The following is a 25537-nucleotide window of genomic DNA, read 5'->3' on the forward strand; positions in this document are numbered from 1 at the left end:
GTTGACCACTTCCTGTGGGTGTCTCCTTTCCCACCAAGTCTCCACTCCCTCACACCAATTTGGAGGACTCAAAATGAAGGCAGAGGCACCCCCTTGGGTTTTAAGTCAAGTGTTTCTGTTATTTACTGCAGTTTCATTTCTTTTGATCATTGGGAGACATGTTGGCATATGGGAATGGAAATTTAGATTGAGTAACTTTCAGCAATGTCAAATGAGCTATTAACAGAACCAAATTCTGTGGTGCCCTAGTTGCTTTTGGAATATGGCTTTCAGTGTCTCAGCACAAGATGACCTCAGAGTTTGATGGAAGTCTACCAATAAAAAACAAATAGATAGGAAATAATAAAAATGACATACTGAGGAATTTAAAATTATAAATACCTGCAAATTCACCTCAAAGAGGATTAATCAATCATTAAATAATTAATGAAGACTTAATGTTTTGTCAGAACTGTCCTATGCACAGATGTGAATGAAGGAACAGGGAAACTTTAAGTCTTAATTGTTGAAAACATCGAAGATATATGAAATGTTGCATAAAAAAGGGGGACAGGAGGAAAAATAGAAGTGCTAATGTACATGGTAAAATTTATATGCATAAATACATATGTATAAACATATATATTTACATCTATGGGTCTCATTACTCTAGGAAGTGATGTAAAATGAAAGTATTAATGCTTTTGTAATGTAACATTGGGACAATCAAGGAACTGGGGTACACGAGTCCTGGATCCAGCCCCAGTTTAGCCACCAATAAACTCTGTGGCTGGGAAGTTCATGTCTAGGTCTAGTTCTTCACCTGTGAAATAAGGCAAATTGGATTATTTTTAAACGGGAAGATATGTTGTGTTATGTTATGGAATATATAATACATTTCTTGATATTAAACACTGACTTACTTATCAAAAGAAATTAGAAATATTTGAGTTGCTCCTACATTGAGAGGTGGTATTAACAGAGGCAATGGTGGTATCCTCCAAGTGTCCTTTAATAAACTGAGAGATAGCCCTGGGCAGAAGGGCAATGGAGTCAAGTTCAAGAAGGATATTTTAGGGGGTGCCTGGATGGCTCAGTGGTTTAAAGCCTCTGCCTATGGCTCAGGTTGTGATCCCAGGGTCCTGGGATTGAGCACCACATCAGACTCTCTGCTCCGTGGGGAGCCTGCTTCCTCCTCTCTCTCTCTGCCTGCCTCTCTGCCTTCTTGTGACCTCTGTCTGTCAAGTAAATAAATAAAATCTTTAAAAAAAAAAAAAAGAAGAAGAAGAAGGATATTTTAGGGGCACCTGGGAGGCTCAGTGGGTTAAACCTCTGCCTTTGGCTCAGATCATGATCTCAACATCCTGGGATCTAATACTGGTAATACTGACAAGTATAGCCCACAGGAGCAAAAGGCGTTGGTGTTGTCAGTAGCTTTTAAGAGTAGAAAGGAGGGGGCGCCTGGGGTGGACTCAGTGGGTTGAGCTTCTGCCTTCAGCTCAGGTCATGATCCCAGGGTCCTGGGATCCAGCCCCACATTGGACTCTCTGCTCAGCAGGAAGCCTGCTTCCTCCTCTCTCTCTGTCTGCTTCTCTGCCTACTTGTGATCTATCTCTATGTCAAATAAATAAAATATTTTTTTAAAAAAAGGATATTTTAAAGCATGCATATTTTGAAAAAATATGAACAATAGTAGAAGTGAAAAACCATACTGTTGGATTAGAATTTTTATAACATTTCTTCACTGTCTTTTACAGCGAGAATGCATAATACATTGACAAAGTCTCCAGGATTTGAAGCTAGACCCAAACCCAGCTATAGCATTTATTAGCTACTGCACTTCGAACAAGTTAACCTCTTTAGGAATCAATGATCTTACCAGAGAAGCACAGGTAAGATTATCATCTAAATCATTCTTGTGAGAGGAAAATTAAGTAAAAGTATTCAACAAAGTATAAACATTCTGACACTTGTACTTACCAGATCTGGAAAAATAAATAGAATGCTTATTACTGAATTGGAAGAGGCATCACCACAATCTGGAAAACTTGGTTGTTATAACTACCTTTAAAAAGCTAGCATACTATGGGGCGCCTGGGTGGCTCAGTGGGTTAAGCTGCTGCCTTCAGCTCAGGTCATGATCTCGGAGTCCTGGGATCGAGCCCCGCATCGGGCTCTCTGCTCTCTCGGGGAGCCTGCTTCCTCCTCTCTCTCTGCCTGCCTCTCTGCCTGCTTGTGATCTCTCTGTCAAAAAAAAAAAAAAAAAAAAAAAAAAGCTAGCATACTAGTACCAGCAGATCACCATTTAAATGCAATCTAAACTTTCTTCCTAAAATTAACATTACACAAAAGGTAGACATCAGGGATAGTGAATGCAGTCTTCACTTTTTTTTTTTTTTTTAAGATTTTATTTATTTGATGGAGAGACACACAGAGGGAACACAAGCAGGGGAAGTGGGAGAGGGAGAAGCAGGCTTCCCACCTAGCGGAGAGCCCCTTGTGGGGCTAGATCCCAGAACCGTGGGATCATGACCTGAGCCTAAGGTAGACGCTGAAAGACTGAGCCACACAGGCCCCGCCTAGCCTTCACTTTAATCCATCTTTCTGGGAGGAGAAATCTCCATGGTTGGTCCTATCCACATTCATTGTCTGGCCTATGGACTGTGCTTTACTGTCCTCCTTAATGCACAGGTACAGGTGATTTCTTCATCTAAAAGTCTGCAAGGTTGGTTTTTTTTTTTTTTTTTTCTTTTCTTTTCTTTTCCTGTCAAACTCTTTGAGGGCATTGGGCTGACAGTTCTGGGTCGGACTGAGTTTAATCTTTTCCTTTCAAATCAAATTATGGGGAAAATGCCAGGGAAATGACTCCCTAACAGCTGGCATTGTTCAGAAATCACGGAGCTTGGTGAATTTGTAAGATAAGTGTCTAAATTGTGGAGAAAGGCAGACAGCTTCCCCTCTTGGGCTGATATCTGAGCAACTAATGACTAAATGACTCCATTTTGCTCTCCACACAATGGCTTGTCCCGGAAGACTTAAGAGGCTCTTGGGGTTCAGTGGCCTCTCCAAAAATCAGTCTGCCTAAAAGCTGATTTGGGGTCTTCCCCACTGCCTTGGCTCCCTATTTGGTAATTTTATAACTTTTAAAACTAGTAAGAATAGGTGAGGGTAGATACCTGCCTTGAGTAATGTAAAATCCACCGGAACCTCCCTATCAAGACACGAAGAAAAATGGCTAAGGAAATAGAAAGCACTAGTAGAACAAAACCCAAAAAGGAGAAACAACTTTTAAAATATTATTGGAGAGGCACCACATTCACATTAAATACTAAAATATTAAAATTGATTGAGGTTGTGAAATAAGTGAATTACTTAGTCTCCCATGCATTAAAATTAATTTTTCATCTTCTCCAGGCCACTTCCCACTGGCTTTCGTTGAGCCCTCTTAATATTTTATTTGCTGAAGGGAAAAGGTTTCCTTTTGACATATTGGCATTCCTGGAGTTGGTTGACTATCTCACTGCCCACTCCATGAGAAGATTTCTCAGTCCTAGTGAAGCAACAATAAAGAATTAAAAAATTGCTATACTTCCTAAACTTGGCACATTTTTTTAACCAGACCCTCCCCTAAAGACTGTTATCCACGGGGCCATTCCCTTTGCATGTTACATTCCCACCTTTCTAACTCTCTTCAAACCTTCCCAACCATTAGTCTGTTGGTAATTTACCTAAAGGAAAAAAAAAAAAAAACAAAAAACTGAAAGACAAGTTGAGGTCACTATATTTGAAGCTGCCCAAACCAGTTTTTACATTTCTTTATTTGGAGCTCTGGGGTAGGCGTTGTCTCTTTGGGGATTTAGAGCAGCCGAGGCTTGGTGGTCTCTGAATTCTGGAGCTCGCGAACGCATATGGCAGACCCTCTGTAGTTAGGAGGTGAATTCAAAGGTGGTACACTGGTATCAAAAGTGGAGTGGATAAATGGTCCAGAGAAGGCAAACAGGGCTCAAATCACTGGAGATGGGCTTTGGAGACTTACTAGGATAGTAGTCATAAAAACCTCCAAGTTTCTGGTCTCATACTCAAAAGCTAAATTTGGACTCTTTGCTGTAGTGAAAGTTTACACACATGAGGAAAGAGGTAAGATAAGGAACAAAGTCTCTTCAGAAAGAAGTAGGATTCCAAACTCTCCATCATTCCCAAAAGTTCCCTTCTTCATGGCCATGAGAGTATAGTAATGCTTTTGTGCAGTGTGGTCATACAGAGTTAGATCAAGAGAGGAGTGGTGACCCTGATCTAGTCTAAAATCCTCTTTCCAAATGTGATATAACTGCAACAAATGGAAGGGACCTGACTTGCCCCAATCAATACAGAGTTAATCCCTGAGCCCTCGGTGTTTCCCAGATGCCAAATCCAGGACCTTTGCACCAGTCATTTTTAGGGCATCTGGTGGTAGGAATATGTTGTTTTATTCTTAAGGTTCATTCTTCTTTTCTTAGGTCACTCAAGAGGAGGGGCTAAGGCAGAAGCCATGCTTTTTCTGGTCACTTGAGTCCAGAGAAGATGGTATAGATATATTATCTATTCATAACAGTAATACAGTCTTGACTTGGTTCAGTATTCAGACTAAAACTTTAGTTATAAAGCAAGTAACTATTCTTGTACATACAAAATTATCAGTATGTTAGTTAAATCCTGTGGTGCTTATTGGATAAGAATCAGAAGTCATCAGCCCCTTCATCCGTCAGGGAATGTTGACCCAATTCCATTATTTATACAAAGTCATACTATAGGCCAGTCACAGGGTACAGGACTCAGCTACCACATTGCTAGTAGTGTGCTCTGTCTTCTGTCCCCAAAAGCAATTAGATATATTGTATAATTCATTTCATGAAGGACATCAATTAAACGGAAGTTTTCCCAATCTTCAACAGAAGGGAACCCTAATCCATGTCATGGTGATAGTGGTTACAAGAATCAAGAGAAATTCCATAACAATAACAAAAAATATACTAAATAGAGCTAAACACATTTTTGTGAAGCAGAAATTTTCAAAGCCTTTAATATATTCTTAAGCTTTACAGTTAAGAGGGATATATACTAGGTCTGTCACAAACATACGTGACCCTGGAAATCAACTAAGGAGCATTTCAAGTGAATGTTAAGACCCAGAATGCAGCATAGGAAACCAGTTTAGTTAGTGTGCATGGTATCTCACTATTCTCCCTCAGTGTTGCCAGATTATCAGGTAGGAACAGGGAGCCAAAGGATAGTCCTCTCAACCACCAATCCCCTTTGGAAGTCTACAGTGAAGATCTCCCAGTTTTCAAGGTTTCAACAATCAATTCATTGTGAATGTGCTAAAAAAATCACAATATGTAATTTCTCTTCTCAGATCAGATCTTCACTAAATCTCTTAACCTGTCCACAACCCAGGTGTGATCTATTTTTTTTCACCATCAATTGCAATCATAGCCCTTGTTCTTATCACACTTGTACATTTTTGTTCCCATAATGACCATGGCTCTTTTAAGATCTTGTCTTTGCTTATACTGTTCTTCTTATCTGTAACGAATTGTTTTCTTCTTCCTCTCAGTCTAGTACAATCTTCATTGAGGTGACCTTATACCCTATCTCTTGTCTAAGTCATCAGCATCCCCAATGCAGAAGTGAGTTTCTTTTGCTATAAGTGTTCATGGTATCGTTTACTTTCTGCCTTGTTTTGTTAGTTATATTTTCACAGGTTTGTGTTTCATCTGCCTATTTCAGTTATAAATTATTTTATTCATCTTTTTTTGTCTATCAACATGAAGCTTGATGTCTGGCATTTAAAGCACTTCAAGTAATTGTTAAGGTTAAATGAAACATAGGAGCTGAAGTTCTATCAATAGATTTAGATCAGATTAGAGAATGCCTTTAAAGCCATATAGAGGACTTTGGACTTAATCTGATGAACGGAGATGTTCTGGGTTTCTTCTTAAAGAGAAGAGGTATGAAAAAAAGACAGCCTCATCCCTAGTTGGATAAGTGATGTAGCTTGGTGGTCGTGGGTAAGTATTCTGAATCATACTTCCTAGGGCTGAGTCTCAGCTCTGTTCCTTCTACCAATGTGAAAGTCACTAAGCTCTGTGGCTCTCAGTTTCCTCATCTATAAAATTAGAATACATTACTCCCGTAATCATTGTGAGGTTTGGATGAAGTAATCCATGAAAAGCCCAAAGAGCAATGCTTAGTACTTAGTGAGCCCTCAAGAAACAGTAGCTAACATTATAACTACCCAAATGGAGAGGTGAAAAGAGCATTGGTCTGAGTATTAGGAGACCTGGGCCTTGCTACAGTTTGAAGAAAAGGTGCAAATGAGGTCAAGTATTGCCGGTAGAGGGGCTTGACAGGTATTCAAGAAAAGTGAGCATGTGTTTCGTGAATTTACCATTCTCTGCACCGTAGGCTTACAGGCTTGAAATCAGATGTGTAGCACAACAAATGCATTAATCAAGCTTACTGATACAGTCTATAAACACAGAAGCCCAATTCATTAATTTACAATGAGAAATATAACTATTAAGTAGATGGGATGTCAGTGTTTATGGATAAGCATGTTCTCTCCTGTGGACAAGTATATGCTGGAAGCCAAATCATAATCCTAGAATTGTTTGATGAAAGTGAAACAGCAGGAGAGAAAGGGTGTGACCTCAAGATATAATCAGGTTCATAGCCAGAGGTATCCCACTCTGCTACAGACACGTACCTATCACTCCAGAGATGCCAAAACACATTCCACATCTCTTTCTTCTAGGGACACAGAACACTACATTGCCTAGCTTCTGATAGGTGCCATGCATACCATTGTTTCTTTGTTACAATGCAATCATTTGGATGGATGTTTCTAAGTGCAATCAACATTTATCTGAAGTTCTGCCTGAATGCTATGATTGAATTCTTGATATTCATAGGTCATTTTTTAGGACAGTTTTAAGATAGCTATCTTCTCCTTAAACTTTTCTGGTGAGCCTCTGGCTTCCCTGAGAGACTCGGCAGAAGGGATTTCTCTATCCCTTTCACTTCGAGTCTTCCCAAGTGGATCCTTCCATGCATATCAGTTAGCTGGTGTTGCATAATAAACCACCTCAAAAAGCATTGGTTTAAATGCTTATTTTGAGACCCTTTGTTTGCTAAAGACCCTCTGGATTAGCATTTGGGTTTGGGTGCAGCTGAGTCCACTTCTCTCCACATGGAGTCAGCTGTCTTTGCCCAGGTGTCTGGCCTCAGACATGGTGGAGGCAACAGGGACGGTGGGGAGCTGGGGTGTCTCTCCATATGTCTCTCCCCGTCCCTGTTCAGGTTAGGCCAAATCCAGTGCTCAGTCAGGGGAAAGAGACCCCACCTCTTGATGAAAGAAACTGCAAAGGATCTGTAGCCAGATTCCCTGAAACCCACCATGAATATAGGAATACATTTTGACTGAACAAAAGAACGAACGAATGAACGAATGAATGTGTCTTCAGGGAGGGAGGTCATACCAGTCAAGCACTCAAGGCAGCTGAACCAGCAGCTCTGTAACCAGTGAGACCAGCAAACCCACTCACATAAGCCACAATGAGTGAAAGATGTTCCAGTCCCAGAAAGAATTTCGAAGCAGGCAGCATGTGCTATTCTCTCTCGACACTCAAACTTTATGATCCTAAGAAAGTAATCAGCAGGGGAGGTGAAAGCCCCTGAATGGAAGCTGACATCAAGTGACCCTTGCTGAGGAAGCTGACGCTGACCACTCCTGCCCAGTGATCAAATTTGATGGGTTTCATCATCTTCCTCCTGTGCCCGTCCCGGCTCCATCGATTGCATCGCCTTCAATCTCTCTTCTGTGGTTAAAGGCTGCTCCTGAGACTGCCCTCTCCGAGTTGCCTAGTTTTGTCAATTCCAATTCAGCCAGACATCCTTTTACCCTTTCCTAGACAACAAAGCTTTCTGGTCGATGTTTAAAAAAAAAAAAAAAAGGAAAGAAAACTCACAGGAGCCTCAGAAGCCTCAGAAAGTCTTACTAAACCCTTCTTTCCTTAGGACGCATTCTTCCCTGTCTGGGTTAAGGAGAGCAATTCTCCTTCTCTGCCAATAGCTCATATTTATCTTCTCTTCCAGCCTTTTACGTCTGCCTTGGGATCTCAGACAAAAGCCTCCTTGTTATTTTCCCCATTCTTTCTTCTTTCTGAAAATTAAAAATGCTTTATTGTACATAAAGTTAGCCTGTACATTTTAACCCTGTACATCACTTTGACCTTATTTTCTAGATCAGAAAAAAAATACATCTTTTGAGGATTCTCATTAGGCCTAAATTATGGAACAAGGACTTTCCATTTTATGCTTCAAATCTTGAATGTCTCTTTAAGAGGCTGCAGAAAGACCTCCTCAAAACAGGGGACAGAAATTTATGCCATGAGAAGAATGTTATGGTTACCAAGTGTCTCCTCCATTGCATCATGTCTGTAACTCCACGATAGACGTGAATCAGAGTTTCCAAAATCAATGCCAGACAGAGGTCCCCAACTATAGGGTAAAATCCAGTCTCCTTAACGTAAGAATAAAAATTTTAAAATAAGATCTTGTCCCTGCCAACTCCTCCAGCTTCAGCCTGTCCAGCTTCAGCTTTGTCCCCCTCCCCAAGTACACTGCTCAGAGGCCACACCAAACCTCTAGTCAAAACTCTGCATTTTCCACCTCTGTGAGCCTGAACTTGTTATTTCCTTGGCCAGAATTTCCCTCCCATTAGTTTGCCTGGTTAATTCCATTTCATATTTTAGTCTACATTTCAATATTTTCCTTATCTGATAAGCCTTTCTTGACCCACCTAAACAGTTGTTATTCCCTCTTTTTTATTATCACTGTACACATATTATCCCCACTAACCTCACTGCATGAGAAATGTTCCTATCCATCCATCTATCCATCCATCCATCTCTCTATCATCTGTCTATCTGCATTCTCTTCTGGAGAGGTTGCAGAATTCTGTGCTGGGGTTTTTAATACATCCCTCGCTGCTTTTGTCTTTGTGCTTCTCCTGCTCATCTAGTGTGCTGATATTTGAATTCTTTGTCTTTGTTTTTGTAGCACATCTTCTCTGCTTCCTCACTTTATTCTGTTTCCTCCTCATCTTCCAATATCCCTCTAGTCGGCATGCTACTTTCAGCTATAAATATGACCTTGACTTCTTTACATAGAAAAATCTGTCTTGATCTCCCCTTGCTCCTCCACTGAATTCCCTATCATTCTCCTTTACCTGGGCACCTAATTCCTTAGAAGTATGATTAGCACCTCCTAGCTCTACTTCCATGCCATTTAAATACACCTTAGATCTTTATAATCTGGTCTCTAACTTCACCACTTCACTCGCAGATGAGTTCACAAACATCAGAAGTTATTTCTTTGCAATACTCCCACCATACATATGTGCACATGCGCACACACATCTGTATACACACTTATAGGTACGTATGAGATTATAAACCATTCTTACCATGCTTAATCCTTCAGCCACATCCCCTCCTTGAACTCTTGATCCCTCATCCTTCAGGACCTTATGCTCCTTACTTCTTATTCTGGCTGAGAGTCAGTAGAGTGGGGGATAGTAGATGACACTTACCTCACGCTTAGGATTGATTAACTGGTGTTTGCTCTTACACCCGGAGCATACTAACAGTGTGTGATGGGGAGGCAAGGCTCTGGTTTGCCCACATCCTTCTGTTCCCACCTGTGAATTCCATATTCCCAAGTTGTGTTGATGACCAAACATATTCTTGGCATTTGGGGCTTTAAAATAAAATGACACATTTTAATGAAATAATATGCAAACTGATAAAATATGAACACAAAAGAACAATTATTTCTTTTTTCCCTTTGTAGAAACTAAAGTAAAAAGATTTGATGATGGCAATTTGCAAAAAAACAGAACACAACAAACCCTCCTGAATTAGACTAGACTTCAGCTGTGGAGGAAAAAACTAATGAAACTGCTAAGTGACTCTGGTCTTGGCTCTTCTCTCTGAACACCTTTACACTCCCTGTATGGCTGCTCCAATGCCCTGCTCTGCTTGCTCCTTCTCAGGGACTGTCCCTTGGCTCAGGCTGCCAGACCTTCATTGCCCTGGGCCCTGACCTGAAGTTCACCTGTTTGTCTGGATTATTCACACTCTATGTTGTGTCATGCTCCTGCTCTGACTGCCCTTTGAATGCCCCAGCCCCCTTTTACTCTTCTTCTGGTAGGTGGGTTCCACATGATATGTCTCTAAGAGCCACTACTATTTTGATTTTCTTGAAATATTGCCACTGCCCCAAATTCCCTACTAATGAAATTTTTTTTTTTTTTTTTTTTTTTTTACCAGACTGGGCCTTTTGCATGTGAGTTCTGGCCCAAATATGGAATGGAGTATCTACAGCCCTTCTGAGAGCAGCTGGAGGACTGTCTGTTCCCTTCCATCATCTAGCTAGGTTGATACCTTACCCAACATTCTTCTTGCTTCTTCTCATTCTCCATCTCTCATGCTATGGAAGACTTGCCATGACTCACCTTTGGTAATCCATGTCATGGTAGTTAACAGATGTTAAATTATTTATGATGAATTGGTTGATCTCATTTCATAAGCCTCCAGGCAGGTGATACCCAGGAGAGCCACCCTGAAGGGCAGGAGGAGAGGGAAAGCAGGGGTGAGCTGTGTCTTGGGAATGAGTCAGAGAGAAAGCCTGAGAGAGGTCATGCCCTGGGGCACCTTGTGGTGATCTTGTGGGCCAAGAGATGGGGAAGCACAGGGTCTGCAGTTGATAGTGGCTATAAAAGAGAAAGCTGATTCATTAAAATCAACCATATTGACGACTAACTTTAGGGTACATGGGTGTTAACATTCCCCATTAATAAGGAGACAAAGAAAAAGAAGGAAGGAGGAACATATGGAAAAAACAGCAGGGAAAACACAGTGATTCTTTCCTCACAAGGAGCTGAAAAATTAATGGTAGGAGGTGGATGTGTTGCTAATGAAGAAAATAGTAAAAGAACTTTATGGGAAGTGTCAGTGAGGTCAGTGATAGGAGATGAAGGGACTTTATAATCACCCTGGATCCTCATGGACATTGAAGTCAGGAATAAGAGTTTAGGAACCATACAGAGTGCAATTATGTGTGATACTAATGGAAAAGGAAAAAGCAATCTTTTGGGGGTGATTCACACAGTGAGTAATTGACTCTGGGTTTGGATTGTAATTGCAGCAATGGCACCTCTGGACAAAATGATGAGGCTTTAGGGGCAGCAATCAGGCAGGTCCCGGATCCAGCAGCTTCCTGGGGGATCCAGTGGAGTTCTGAAGGGTGGAGCCTCACCTTGTCCTTATCTGCTCCCCTGAACTAGGAGCCTAAAAGCTCAACTCCCTGAACACAGCCTCACAAAGGCAAATTACCACAAGAATGAGCAGAGGCAAATCCACCTAGCTGGACTGATTGAAACAGTGTTTGTGTGTGTATGACAGGGCTAGGAGAGTATTCACGGAAGCTTAAGAATTCATGGAATCCCATGGGTGACCATAATCTGTGCTTTAAGATGGCTGCACTCCTTGCTACCCTCTAAAAGCCACAATTCACCCACTTAGTACCCTGGCTCACACTCTTCTCCCTTCTAAAATGCACTAATCTTCCTCCAACATCCGGCTTCCAAGGTTAACTACAACTACCTCTCCTTCAGCAGGCCTCTCCCAGCTACTCCAAGCTGCAGAGCCCCTCTCTCCCCTGGTTGTCTACAGTCCTCGGGGTCTAGTAAACAGCGGCACCGTCATTGATTACAGTTTGAGTCTTATCACCCTAAAAGATCATATAAGCTTCTTAAAAGCCAGAGCCATATCCCCAACAATATCCAGCACAGACTAGAGGCATTAATTGCCTAGTGAATACATATTGATCAATTGATTATTTAACTCACTTAACACTTTCACATTACTTGGCTTAGGCATTTGATGGTTAGGAAAAATTCAGTGGAAGTCAAACCAATTTAACTCTAATTAATGAGGAATAGAAATGAGACAAATGGCTTCTTTGGAGCAATAAAAATAGACCTGAAAAAGAAGAATAACCAATCACAGAGAAGAGATACTAAACCTAACTAGTAACCAAGAAAATGTGTTTTGAAACAATAATGAAATACCATTTTTCACATCAATTTTAAAAGTGGAAAAAAATAACACTGATATGGGGGAAATGGGCACTTATTATATACTTTGGTAGAAATCCAATGGCTTTTTACCAAAATTAGCAATTCTACTTTTATGAACCTGTCCTACAGAGAAACATGTATTGGGTCCAAAATTGTAGATACCAAGATGGTTTTTGCCTTAAGGAAAAATTAAAAATGACCTACGTGCCCATCAGTAACATTGTGCTTAAATAAATACTGAGTCGTCCATATTATAGAACACCGTGGAACTAAAAGGAATGAATGCAACTGACAAGGAGGGATCATCAAGGTACATGTGTAAGCAATAAATTAAGCAACTCATTAGAAGTATATATATAGAAGTGATCCCATTTAGGTTTAGAATTTCTGTGGATGTGCATATATACATGAATATGTATCTGTCTCTACATATGTAAATGCATAAAAAGAGAGCTGGAAAAATCCACGACAAAGTGTTGATAGCAATGAGCACCCTCCAGAGGAACGGAATTAGATAGGAGGGAAATGAAGAAGCTCTCTATAGGCTTCCATACAGAACCCAGAGCTGAATACAAGCTGGAGGACTAGACCCAGGGGACTTCAGCCCAACTCTCAAGAAAGCTTTTCTCCACGTGCACTGTGTCAAGGACAGTTTGCCCAAATACGGTCTATCTTCTGCTTCAGCCCACCATCTGTGCAGCTTCATGGAAGTGTGAGTTCACGTCACCCAGGGGGCACCATTGCTTTCCCTCCCTCACCATACAGCAACTCCCACTCCATACTTCAGTCCTGGTCCTCTTTCAGAGTCCTCCGGACTGCCTCAGTCCACACTGATCTCTCCCCCTCAGAACTCCAGTGGCATACATCTGCATCAATCAATTGACAATTAATTATGAATGAGTTTGTGACTTTGGAGGGGTAACTTTCAAATGGGCTACCAAGCAATTCAATATTGTAATGTTTACGGTTTTCTGTCCGTCTGTAGCAATAAATAGAGACATTCATTCTATTATTCCCCCACCGCCTGCCCCCCACCTTTGTTCCATTTTTTCTTAAGTCCCATTCTCCCACACTCTGGGAATGCTCCACTCAAAATGAGAATGCAAATCACTCATGTAGGTGGGGAGCGGGGAGCTTTCTCTCTCCGGGCTTGCTGGAACACTTCCCCCCCAAGGTACAAGGCAATGTGGCACTTTAATTAACGTGATGAAAGCCTTCCCCTCTGATGGACCCCATGGCTAGAGAGGAACCAAACACCACCCTGTGACAAACTGAACTTGGCAAATTAACCTAGCAGCTCAGCTAGAATTAGAGAAGTGGGTGAAAAAGAAACGCCATAGAAACAAGAGTCCCATTTCAAGTGTTAATTTTAGGTATTGGGCCTCTGAATTTAAAAAACTGGGAAAATAGCTCTTGTGCGCCAATCACTTTGAATCCATCACTCAGTCTCCACCCAGAGAAAGGTCAGACTATCCACAATGGCAGCTGGTCCCAGGACAGAGTAGCCCCCACTCAGCAGGACCATTCTCTAGGACTTGGATTGGTGTGCTCTTAGAAAGGAAGAGGGGCTGATAACCATTCTCCAAGTCCACTGGGTCTTCTCTGTTTTCCTGCTTTTACTTAACTGTCTTCACTCCCCAACCTCTCCCAAGTCCTAGAATTTCATAATAGATGCACAATACATTTTTAATGAATTAAATTAACATTTTGGCAACATTACAGAAATAAAAGCTCTGCCTCTGGCTAAATGTGAAATAAAAAGAGTTAATGCCTAAAATTTAGGTGTTACAGGAGAGAGAAAAGAGAGACAGAGACCCAGAGACAGGAGAGGAGAGAAATGTTCCATTTGAACTGGGGAAGCCCATAGATGAAAAGTAGAGGATAATAGAAAGGTAAGCATGAGGAAGATCATAAGGGTTATGCATCCGGAACTGAGATATCTGAATCTATCATTCAAAGAACCAGTGACAGATTAAAATAAGGAAATGACATGATCAAGTTTGTTTTAGAAAACCATTCCACAGCAGCGTGGATACTAGATCAGTGGTTAATAACCTCAGCAAAAGAATGATCCAAGAGATGATTACAGTGACCCCCAGATGAGAGTCTGTGCTAAGGCCCAGGGGTTGCCCATGAGGGGCAATTTGAAAGATGTCAGGTAGACTTGTGAGGGTTGGAGACTGGAGACTGCCATGCAGGTAGGAAGACTCATAAGGTGGGGACTTGGGGACTAGATAGATGATGGTCATGTGTGGGGACAGAATTCCAAGGGGTTGTTTAGATGGGGAAGAAGGAGGGAAAAATGGTAATTTTGAGGTGCTATGTGGGAACTGCAAGGAGACATTAGGCAGGACATTGAAACCATAAGCCTGCAGCTCCGTCAAGTAGGCTGTGCCAAGTTTAGGGATGGGGGGGTGGGTCATGGGTTAAGAGAGAGAGCTGAAGCCCAAACAGTAGTGAGATCATCCAACAGGTAAGTCAAGTAAGAGAAGAGTGACAATGTAACTCCTAAGAACACTCAATTTTAAAAATCAGGCAAAAAAAAAAAAAAAAAGTCCCTTTTGACTTTTGATTTCATCTCCCCTATTTAATTTAAATGTAATTAATGTCCTGGATTTCTTTACATCTGAGTCACCACCTCCCCCTTTCAAGTGCCCCCTGCTACTTCATGACTGACTAGTTTCTCAGTCTCAATACTTTTCTTTTCTGACAACACCACACATTCTTTCTCTTTGTGCTGCCCCTGGCTTGGTATGAAGCCCCTCTGAATATCTCCTGTTTCTCTGGAGTATTTTCATGTCAAGGTGCTGGTGTTGAGGACCTCTGGGTCTAGAGAGGAAGAGACAGGAAGTCAGTCCTGTTATTTAGAAATTGGTGTCAAATAAGATACAGTTTTCCATCCTAATCCCTGGTGTTTTAAGAATCTGTAGCCAAGGCTTTCTGAACGTTAGAGGTGGTACTCTGTCTACATCAAAGGTTCCCCATCCCAAGGGGCTGAAACCTCAAGTGTTTCCAGTGTGATTAAGGCTTTTGACATCATTTGAACACATTCTGTAGATAAATGGATGCCAATTCATCTGAACCTATAATGCTAGGATTAAAGATGCTAATGAAATCGAGCAATAGAACATTTCAGTGTAGGATTTCCGAATGTTGCCCTACACATTCAGAAGACACAACAAGCTTGTCTCCCTCCAAAAATCTACAGAGGCTGAGCCGGAGCTGAAGCACAAATTCAAGTATAATATCCAGCCCGCCCATGCTGACTGCCAGCAGCATAACTCGGAAACGTCCTGTCCTTCTCTCTGCTTCTCCAGCCGGGAGTGAGGGCAAGTGCATCAGAAGGCCGCGGGGATCTCAACGGACTCCAATCAAAGACTTGACCCTTAGGTGGGCGGAGGAGGCGCGAAGCTGCGGCTGCAGGGACAGGGTTGGCGATCCTTTGTTCTGGCGCAGGAGAAGGAGCGTTTCCAAGGAAGAGCGGAAAAGCTGAGACCCAGCAGTGAAGAGCGAGGAGAGGACCTGGCTGCGGATCTAAACGGACGGTGAAATAGAGGAAGGAGAACAAGGGGAAACGAGAAGGGCGACGGTTTGAGAAAGCATATGGAAATCGAGTTTGCTGAATACTGGGAAAGAAACACATTTTCTAGTAAAGAGATGTGACAAGTTTCCGTAAACGAGAATGGGAGGATGAAAACACACCGAGCACCGGCCAGGGTTGGAAAGTACCCGGCACGGTACAGGGCGGAACCCAAGTCGCGGGCCTGGGCAGCCGCCCGGGGAACTGACTGCGGGCGTCCAGGTTTGCCCTTCGGCAGTCACTCGATCCCCCTCTGGACTGCCTGTCAATCACGCCCCTGCGGGAGCCGCGCTGTGGGAGAACCGTCCTTCCCAGGGCGCTCCTTCCATTATCCCCGCTAAACCTGCCTCCGCCGTAGGGATGCACGCAGATTGCTCACATTAAGAAGCAAATTGATTATGAACTGAGTTTTGTCTACCAACAATTTTTAATATGTAATCTTGTCATGAGTGAACGAAAGTCATTAATAATACAGTAAGCAAAATGTGCTACGGTTAACCTTAAATTATAACTTACAAAGAGCATTCTTGCAGTTTCTCCTTTGATTTATGAGCTCAGTTTATTCTATGCAAATTCATGCACAGTTTCTAATAAGAGGGAGGAGGAAAGATAAAGGAGCTTTGAATATTTTATAAGCTTTTTCCACTTACCTTAATTTAGAATTATGAGGCTGAATATGTAAGTAGAGAATAATTACCTATTACTAGTCTCCCACATAGTTTATCTATTTCAGCTCTGAACATCCTGAGCAATGCAAAGCATAACTGTTTTACTACCTGTACCACTGTGAATATGTTAATGAGGCCTCCTTCCGCGTTACTTGTTGCTGGCACATGAGAAGATAGACATTGTAATATAACCAGACAGTCCCGCACTGTTGTTTAATATCCCTTTTTAAAATAATATCCTGGCTGTTCAATATTTCATTCATTGCACATAGTTAAAGTGAACTTTTTAAGGAGGTTTGTGCCCTGGAAAATTCCCTTGCCTTTCTTCCCCCCTTGCTGCATTCTTTGAGCTCTGGGGACCAAGGAATTAAGTGAAGGGAGTTATATTGAAAGAGGGGAAACTGACGGCCTGACAGGCAGAAGGCTCACTATTGAGGCCTCGTGCAGCACTCTGCGCATGCTCCCACCCTCTTCTCCAGGGCAGCAGCCCCCTCTGCCACACCAGCTCCACCCTTCCTGACGCCCCAGACACACCACCCATGGGCTCAGGGGTTTAGGTCACATCCAGGTCAGGGTCAAGTGGAGAAAGAAACAGAAAGGCAATCCGGGGTTTAGTTGGCCTGGCAAATGAATGAGTGAGGTTAGTGATGCCTCCAGGTACAAATATGGCTTCTCCAATGTTAACTGACTCCAGCAAAAGAAGATACTTTTCTGGGGTCACCAGACCTAACCTGGGTCAATAGGAGGACTCTGTGACTAGTAGAACCCTAGGCAGTGAGGCCATTGGCAGGGCGAGGCGGTGGATTCTCTCAAGCACTCTCCAAGTGTGTGCTTAGGAACAGCAGCCCGGACCAGGTGGCAACTGGTAGTTTCCAGACTTCAGGAGTCATACACACTCTTCTAAGGAAGTCTGGTAAGGGTGGCTTTATTTTTAAGAAATCTGGACCTGAGAGGAATATTGAAACTGACCAGCCCATTTAATTTGGGAAATAGGATAAAATGGATGGCCAGCTCTTCAGTGCCCATACACACAAATGGATTCAGAGCCCAGGAAGGAGGGACCGGCCTCCACTGCTTATCATCGCCGGAGCCTGGCGAGGGGATGCAGGATCTCAGATTTGTTTTGTCTTCTTAGATTACCAACAGAAACTCTTAAGCACCCAGTGATGTGCTGAATTATCTGAAAAATAACATAGATTGAGAGTGAACTGTCCTTTGCATTAGTTAGGGTTCAAGGCAAATGTGGTACTGTGGTTTCCTCTTCTATCACAGTAAATGCTGATCAAATTTAAGAGAAGGAGCAGGCAGCTTCCAAGAAAGAAAGAAAAAAAGGGTTTTTCTCTCCTGGTAAATTGTATCATTGGATTTTTATAATAATTAGCAGTTCATATGGTATTATAATGATGGTGTCAGACCAACAGCCAAACAGAATTAATGAGTTAAATATCTGTCAGTGGGAAGCTTCAGGTCTGATTAAGGGCACTGCAGGTGTGTGTGTGTCTGTGTGCGTGTGTTTCTTTCTTTCCTTTTTTTTTTTTCCATGGTGGTCAGTGTATTGAATTGTCAGAGAGACCATCACACTATTAACATCAATTATCAATGAGTCAAGAAAATTATAATCTCTCCTCAATCATGGGAGGATAACTTCAGAGAATAATAACTGATATTATAAGAAGAAAAAGCATACTGAAATACACATTTAAAACCTCTTCTTAAAAAAAAATAAAAAATAAGCCTTCCTCTTTAGTGACTGATGTAAGTGCATAAATGAATGAAGCAGGCCTCCAACCATTCATTCCTATCCAACTGCTGCTTCAAAATAACCAAGTAGTTTTGCGACATAAAAGTTTTCATTAATGAGTTAATTCTGAGGAATATAAAATTTACCAGGGTTTACTAAGCAGAAAACACTCTGCCTTGTACTTTTTTTATTATTATTATTATTTACTTATTTGACAGAGAAAGAGAGTGCACAAGCAGAGGGAGTGGCAGGCAGAGGAGAAGCAGGCTCCCCGCTGAGCAGAGAGGCTGATGTGGGGCTCTGCTCCATCCCAGAACCCTGGGATCATGACCTGAGCTGCAGGCAGACTGAGCAACCCAGGTGCCACTGCTTTGCACTTTACATACATTGTTCATTTAATCCTTCTATCAGCCCCATGAGTATATTTTGTTATTCTGATTTCAAGTGGAGAAATGCAACATCATTTAGAACTGCCTATCCTTAATCTTAACAACTAATATTTATTGAACACCTTCATTGAGCAAAGATTAATAAAAGACTATATCGGAAGGGGGATATACCACCCCTATCCTACCAACAGGGAGGTTTGAGTGAAGTTACAGTTATAAAGAAAAATGTGAGAGGAAATAGATTAAAAAAAAAAAAAACCTAAAAACAGAAGAGGGAAATAATGCTATGGCACAATGTAATATCAGAGCTGTCACAATGCATTATATAGTTGATTGTCAAATGAGTGGCAGAGATAGAAACTGCTATTAGTTTAGAAAAGAAAGAGAAAATTGTGGGCTAAAGTGGTCTGAGAAGATTGAAGGAGAGAGGAGAGTTGACCTTGGTCAGGAGGGTGAGCAAGATTTAGATACAACAAGAAGGTCAGTAGGACAGGACGGGACACTTCAGACTTGGACTAGGAAAGAAACATCTGCTGGGAGGGAGCACCAGTTCTGACTGGGAGGCAAAGAGTCGTCCAATCAGGTTGGAGAGGAAAGCTGACACAGACAGACACTGAGCAGTAAGGCAGAAGAAGTGAGTTGGGGTGTGCTGTGGGCTCTTAAGAGAGAGAAGAATCTGAAATGTATTCTTTTAGAAAAATCCAACCATCCCCATTTTAATCAAATCTCTTGTTGGCACCTGCTTGTCATTAATTGCCCTCACTGGTCATCATTCATGGGGACCAGTAGCCTGTACTTTGCTTCACAAATAGCATTCTCTACCACTGATATTATGGTCATATAGAATATTTTCAAAAGCAGCTTATATAGCTTAAATGCAGTGGTCTCCAACAGTTTCTGGCCATATACACCTATCAGGAAAGAAAACTGAGCTTGCTGCCCCCATAAATAAAATAGGTAAACATACATATATGTGCTTATATATACTATACATTAATATGTTGCATTCGTTATAAAACTTACATTAAAATATAAATTAAAAATGAGAAGTAAAATCAACATTTGCATTTTCATTTTATGAATCACAATTTAATGTTAATCTTTTGCTGAAATTGGAAAACATTATTCATAGTAATATTTTCAGAGAAAGTCTTGAGCCTCAATATGCTTCATATTTCAGAAAATCTTGGTTTAATACATTGTGATAGAACAATTGTAAGGTCCGGCGCTGATTTCAGTTTATTTTGATTCTTGGTTTTCATGGCTGCTCTAACTGTTAAGGGTACCTCGGGAAGACACACAATGCCCATGGCTGAAGGCACAATTGGTTCTGCTGAGTAGTCATGAATTCACTTTTCAATCCCAGGTACCCAAAGAGCAAAACTATTTGTTGGAATTTTGCTAGTCAATTTCTAGCTTATCTAAAGTCAAGCAGGTTAGAAAAATTTTCCTGACATTTTCAATGTGCTCTCACATATGAGAACTTTAATCATCATTTTTGGCAAGAATATCACACAGAGATGGAACCGTTTCTAAACACCCGTTGTCAGAGGGTGTTTATTTTCCCACTCATTGAGTGACCTTTCCTTACATCTGATGGGATCGCCCCTTATTTTTATCTGGCAGCAGGGCTAGAGCAGAGAGAGGAAGAGAAGTGTGAGCATACCCCGTCCTAACTGGGCGATTCTCAGGGGCAGTTAGCATTATCTTCAGTCCACAGTTTTCTCACAGGATTATTATAAGTCACTTCTCTATTCTAGGGAGGGCAGTTTCGTTAAAAGAAGATAATAAATCCACAAATCCCCTTCCCTGGGCATATGTAAACTAAAAGAATTAAGCAGTGATGGCACACCATCAAACTCCCTGTGCTACAGAATGCTTACCCTCCTTTCTGGACACCTCAAGGCCGCATGTGACTCTGGCTTAAGGACTGAAGAGGGCTTCCAAGAAAATTAAAAATTAAATGTTAGAAATTTAATCCTTTTACTAATAATACAAGTTCTGATACTCTCTTCCTATACCTTAGTGGATCATCTTATTCAACCTCTAATTGTGGATGTCACTCAGGAAATAATTGTTCAGTACCTGTTTTTGAGTGCATGTCATCTAAAAGCAAAGGAGTTTGTGCCTTGACCCAAGAACTATAATCAATTTGTGCTCATGCCCACATTAGAGACAGGTTTCTACATGCACAGCCCCTGGACCCACTAGGGTATGATTATCTGTCAACAATTCACAAGTAGTTACAGATAAGTCAGAATCTCAAATGAGACTTCTGATACATTTTTAGGGTTCTTTTTTCTTCCATTCCCTGCATACCTCTCCTCCATCCACAAACTTGGCACATACATCTTACCCTTAGTATACATTCAATTTATATTTTAGAATTAAATGTAATCCAAAGTGCTTTTCTAGAGTAATGGGACAGTTAACTCAAATAAATGCTCATAGACACATACACAAACCAGTGCAGACATGTGACTTGCTTTAAACATTATTGAAGGGAACCCTTGCTCAAGTATCTCCCCTAAAGACCCAGTACAATGTCAGAAATGTCCACCCCCCAGTTATTCTTAACAGGCCCTTTTCATCATGCGCTTCTAGTTGGGATATGAGCTTTGTGTACTTGAAGTAATAGTGCATAACAAATTATGTTAAAATCATATTATTAATATCAATAGAATGGTCTATAATTTAGAATTTAATTATGAAGCTTAAGCTCTAGATGCCACAGACATTAGAATAAGAAGAGATGAGAGCAGACTGGAGAAGCAAAGGATGTGTTCCTGGAGGAAGGCAAACTACTCTGGACTTGGAGGTGTGAGTAGGACTTCCCAACACAGGGACAGAGGTCCCAGCAGGCAGAGTAGCAGCTGTGGCATGATCCAGGCATGAGCGGGGCTGATGAGAGGTCCACTGAGTCAGGATCAGACTCAGGAGTCCAGTGAGTGTGTTCACGGGGGCTTTGTCTCCTAAAGTTGTCTTCAGTGCCTATTCCAGATGAAAATACCTTCATGGAAGTGACAGTGCTATCACCTGAATTTTCTTATCTCCTCATTAGATGATAAGAATGTGATTGGAATGTTACATTTATGAGGCAGTTTTTGAAACCTCTGAAGGTAATCATTAGTTACTGCAGTAAACATGTGCCCTTTATGCGACTTTCCCCCAAAAGATCCCCAATCTGGTGGGTTTGCAATTCTTGGCTCTATTATCATGTCCCATTAAGACTAAAATATGGAGTTACTTCAAGGGGCCCAAGGGGCGGGGCAGGAAAAGAAATAAATGCATGATGTTCTAATTGCTATTTAACATCATGGAATTGGAAGGAATGAGGTTAATGGACCGCCCCAATGCATATGCAACCTTCCTCATTTTGAATGATTCTCTGGCACCTTTGATTACCCACTGAAGGGATGCAGCCTCCTCTGGAGGTTAACAGCATCCTCAGAGGTCTCTTTTTCTGCCTTGTGATGAAGATAATTTTTGCACATATAGAACTCACTCCCACTCTCTTCTCAGCTTTGAAAAATGATCTAGTCAGCTTTTGTCTTGCCTCCAGCAAATCTGTGGGCATGGCAGTCACACGCCATGTTTTCCAGGGTGGTCTCTATGTCCTGTAACCTATGCCTTCATAAAAACAGGTATAACATATATAGGCTGAGAAAATATGGCCAATGCACTTAAGGGAAACTGCCTGCAATGTGCTCAAAGAAATAAATTTCATTTTACCGCTAACATAAACCCATATCTAGACCTACGCATCCCCAGTCATAACGGGCCCCTCTGCTTGTCACTTCTGTCCACACATCATGCATGGGCTCAGAATCACTCCACACCATGCTCTCTTCCTTGATAAAATTCCTCAAGAATCAACTCAGGACCTCTCAGACCAGGACATCCAGGTTTCTGCCTTTGCTCTTTTCCTTGGGTCCTTACGGTCTGGCCCACTATCTATAATTTATTATTCTTTATGCATATGCTTCTGCCTCTATTGCCTGCATTCTGAAGACACATGTAAGTTTTAGTCTGTTTAGTTCACAGTTCTCTGGATCAAGGATACTCCCGAGATGATGGAAAAGAAGGTATGGAGGGGTTAAGTACTTGCTCAAGATCCCATAGCTAATAAGTGTCAGAGTCAGATTCCAACCAAGCTGCTGACTCTGGAGTTCAAGCCTTTTACCACTTTTCTATATGTCCCTAAACTAATTTATGATCTAGTTAGTGAAATAACAACATTCTTAGAACAGAAAATAGTTAAGTGCTATGGTATGCAGTTTAATTATAATTACATAAAAATTCAAGGAGCCTGGGTGTTCGTGGAAAATGGAATGGCCAGAAGTTTCCTAGAGAAGTCAGGGCTTGGCTGGCCCCAAAGTGCCAATTGAGAGAGGCCACCATTCTAGGTGGAGAATTGACCTTCAGTGGTCCTGCAGTGCAAAGGAACTCGGGAGGAAGAGGAAAGAGAATTTATGGTTGGCAGTGATCTAATGGACCAACCTTACGTGTGGTTTTAGGGGAACACAAGCCTCCTAAGACCTTGGAGGGATGATCAAAAAGAGCAAGTCCTAAATGGAGGAGTGAGATGAAAACTTCGTCTTCTGATTATTAACTTATTCATTCTCTAAAAAAGGTGCTTTCTGAGTACCTACTAAGTTAAAGGACCTTGCTAGGTAGTATGTAAAGTATGAAGCTGTGTGAAACATGGTCCTCAACTTTGAGAATGGACATCCTAGTAAAGAGGTTGAAGCATGAAAGCAGAGACCCATGGTAGAAGGCAGGTGTGTTGAGCATCGTTGGATCATTCACCAGGCTGCCGAATTTCAGAGAAAAGTGGGGTCCCCTCCTGCTATTCTTTTTTTTTAAGATTTTTAAATTTATTTATTTGACAGAGTGAGAGAGATCACAAGTAAGCAGAGAGAGGGGGGAAAGCAGCTCCCAGCCGAGCTGAGAGCCCAATGCAGGGCTCAATCCCAGGACTCTGAGATCATGACCTGAGCTGAAGGCAGAGGCTTAACCCACTGAGCCACCCAGGAGCCCACCCTCCTGCTATTCTATAACAATAGTGCTAGGTTTGAGCCATAGAGGGCAGGTAGACTTGTTATACGCAGAGTTGGGTAATGATAGCATTCCAGGTGGATGAAGAGTGGTGACTATATTCACCTGTGTCTTTTTATAGACATGGGAAACTGATTTGAAAAATGAGTAGATTGGGTTTAAAAACAAAAGAGGCATTTCCTCAAATTGCATTCCCAGAAACATTAGACTCTCAAAATATTGAATGAAAAAAAGGGAGGGGCGTATTTTTATTGTTTGTATGTGTGTGTGCACACATCTGTAAGCATGTGTTTAGGTTTGGGCATGTGTGTGCACATGTGTGTATGTGTATGTGTTTGGCAAATGTTAAACACGTTGGAAAACTGGAGGATTTGAGTAATGCAGATATTGGCCATGGGGTAAGTTGAGGACATATTGTAGAAGTCCTTGGAAAGATCATGAACAGAGAACTGACATTAATTTAGCAGCACATAAAAACCCACCAGGATGAGAGACTCAAGGAGGAAAGAGCTGCTGGTTAAAGCACTTGTAGAGTGATCTAGATAAGACACAACCAAAGATTTGTTTACATAAGTAAGTCTTGCCTGAAAGGTGATACAAAGTTGTTTATGTATGTTTTAATTCCTTTTTAAAACCCCATCTTCGCTCTTCTTTCCCTTCTAACTTAAATGTATCACAGGGAGCAGAGTTGCATTTTAATGGTCATTTCCTAGAATACAGATATTCTGAGAATTCAGACTTCTCTAAGACTGGAGGCAGTCAGAGATGCCCTCTAGAGATACTGGACGCAAGGTGAGAGATCAATGGTTTCTGCTCTGGTGGTGCAGGGCCCCGACTCTGAGTGGCTCAGATGATGTGCTGTGCCAGGACCCAACCCTAAGAGAACACCTTGTTCTCTGGACTTCTCATTCTCAGCTGGTTCTCAAGATTATCTTATTTTCCTCTCCCAGAGCCATTAATGCTATCACCCTGAATGCCGGTTAAAGGGCATCCCTTGCATGACTTGGCATGGTTCCCAGATATGTATTTCATCCAAAATATAGAGACCAAATTACCAATAAAGAAATTATGAGTGACTGCCGCTGCTCTGTCTCTGTCATCCTCCTCCACAGTTGAATACTCTTCATTGTTAGAGACTCGTTTTTTCCTGCAATTCAGCTTAAATTTTCCCTCACTTGGCTTCCTCCCATCACTCCTAATTACAGACTAATAAAGCCCTTGGATTACTGTGAGCAATTTTCATCCCTCCCTTCTCCCACCTCAACTTTCCTCCAGAAGTTTCCTGAACCTATCACTGGATTGTACTGAATGAGTGGTAACTGAAACCCACAAGTTTACTCCATGGAATTATGATCTGGGGTTTGAGGTTATATGCTCAAGGCTTTATCTCTATTCTTAGTCATACTCCTTACTCCCAGCTTTCAGAAAGTACCCACTATAAAAGGCTGTGTGAGCTGAAGACTGCCTGGAACAAAGCGGAAGGCACAGGTATGGATCTGTGGAAGGTGCTTGAGGGCCAAATTTCAATGAAAGGGAATAATGTTCTGAATTAGTGAACCCAGTCGTTCAGCTTCCAGCCCAGCCTGTCTGCAAACACTGGCTGAAGGGCCATTATTTGACATCTACTGGAGGGCCTTGCTTTTTCTAGCCTCCGAAAGAATCCAGTTCACGTTATATTCCCTTGCCAGTCCCTAGACCACTCCTAAGTAGGTCCCAAGGTCCCAAGCCCTACTTGATGAGTTTGCTTCCCTCCCAAGATCAGACTACCCCATGCGATCAAACATTGAGGGCGTACTTAAGGACAGTACAAGCAATAAATTGTGTGATCTTGGGCAAGTTACTAGATCTCTCTACATATTTCTTTTGTAGTTTCAAGGAAATAATTCATAAAAAAGATTTACCAAAGTGCAGTATGGTGAGGGATATGATAATTGTCAAATC

The 25537-nt window shown here is 41.7% G+C and overlaps 1 long non-coding RNA gene across 1 annotated transcript in view; it reads left to right on the top strand.

Moving 5' to 3' along the window:
- The window catches only part of LOC125082584 (uncharacterized), a 68015-nt gene that overhangs the window by 2751 nt on the left and 39727 nt on the right, over positions 1-25537 (top strand). The window contains exon 2 of the long non-coding RNA XR_007122016.1: positions 1737-1871. This is a non-coding gene — a long non-coding RNA (uncharacterized LOC125082584). The remainder of the gene's footprint in view (positions 1-1736; positions 1872-25537) is intronic.

The sequence above is a fragment of the Lutra lutra genome, chromosome 12 (assembly GCF_902655055.1).
Source record: "Lutra lutra chromosome 12, mLutLut1.2, whole genome shotgun sequence".
In the NCBI taxonomy this organism is placed as follows: Eukaryota; Metazoa; Chordata; class Mammalia; order Carnivora; family Mustelidae; genus Lutra; species Lutra lutra.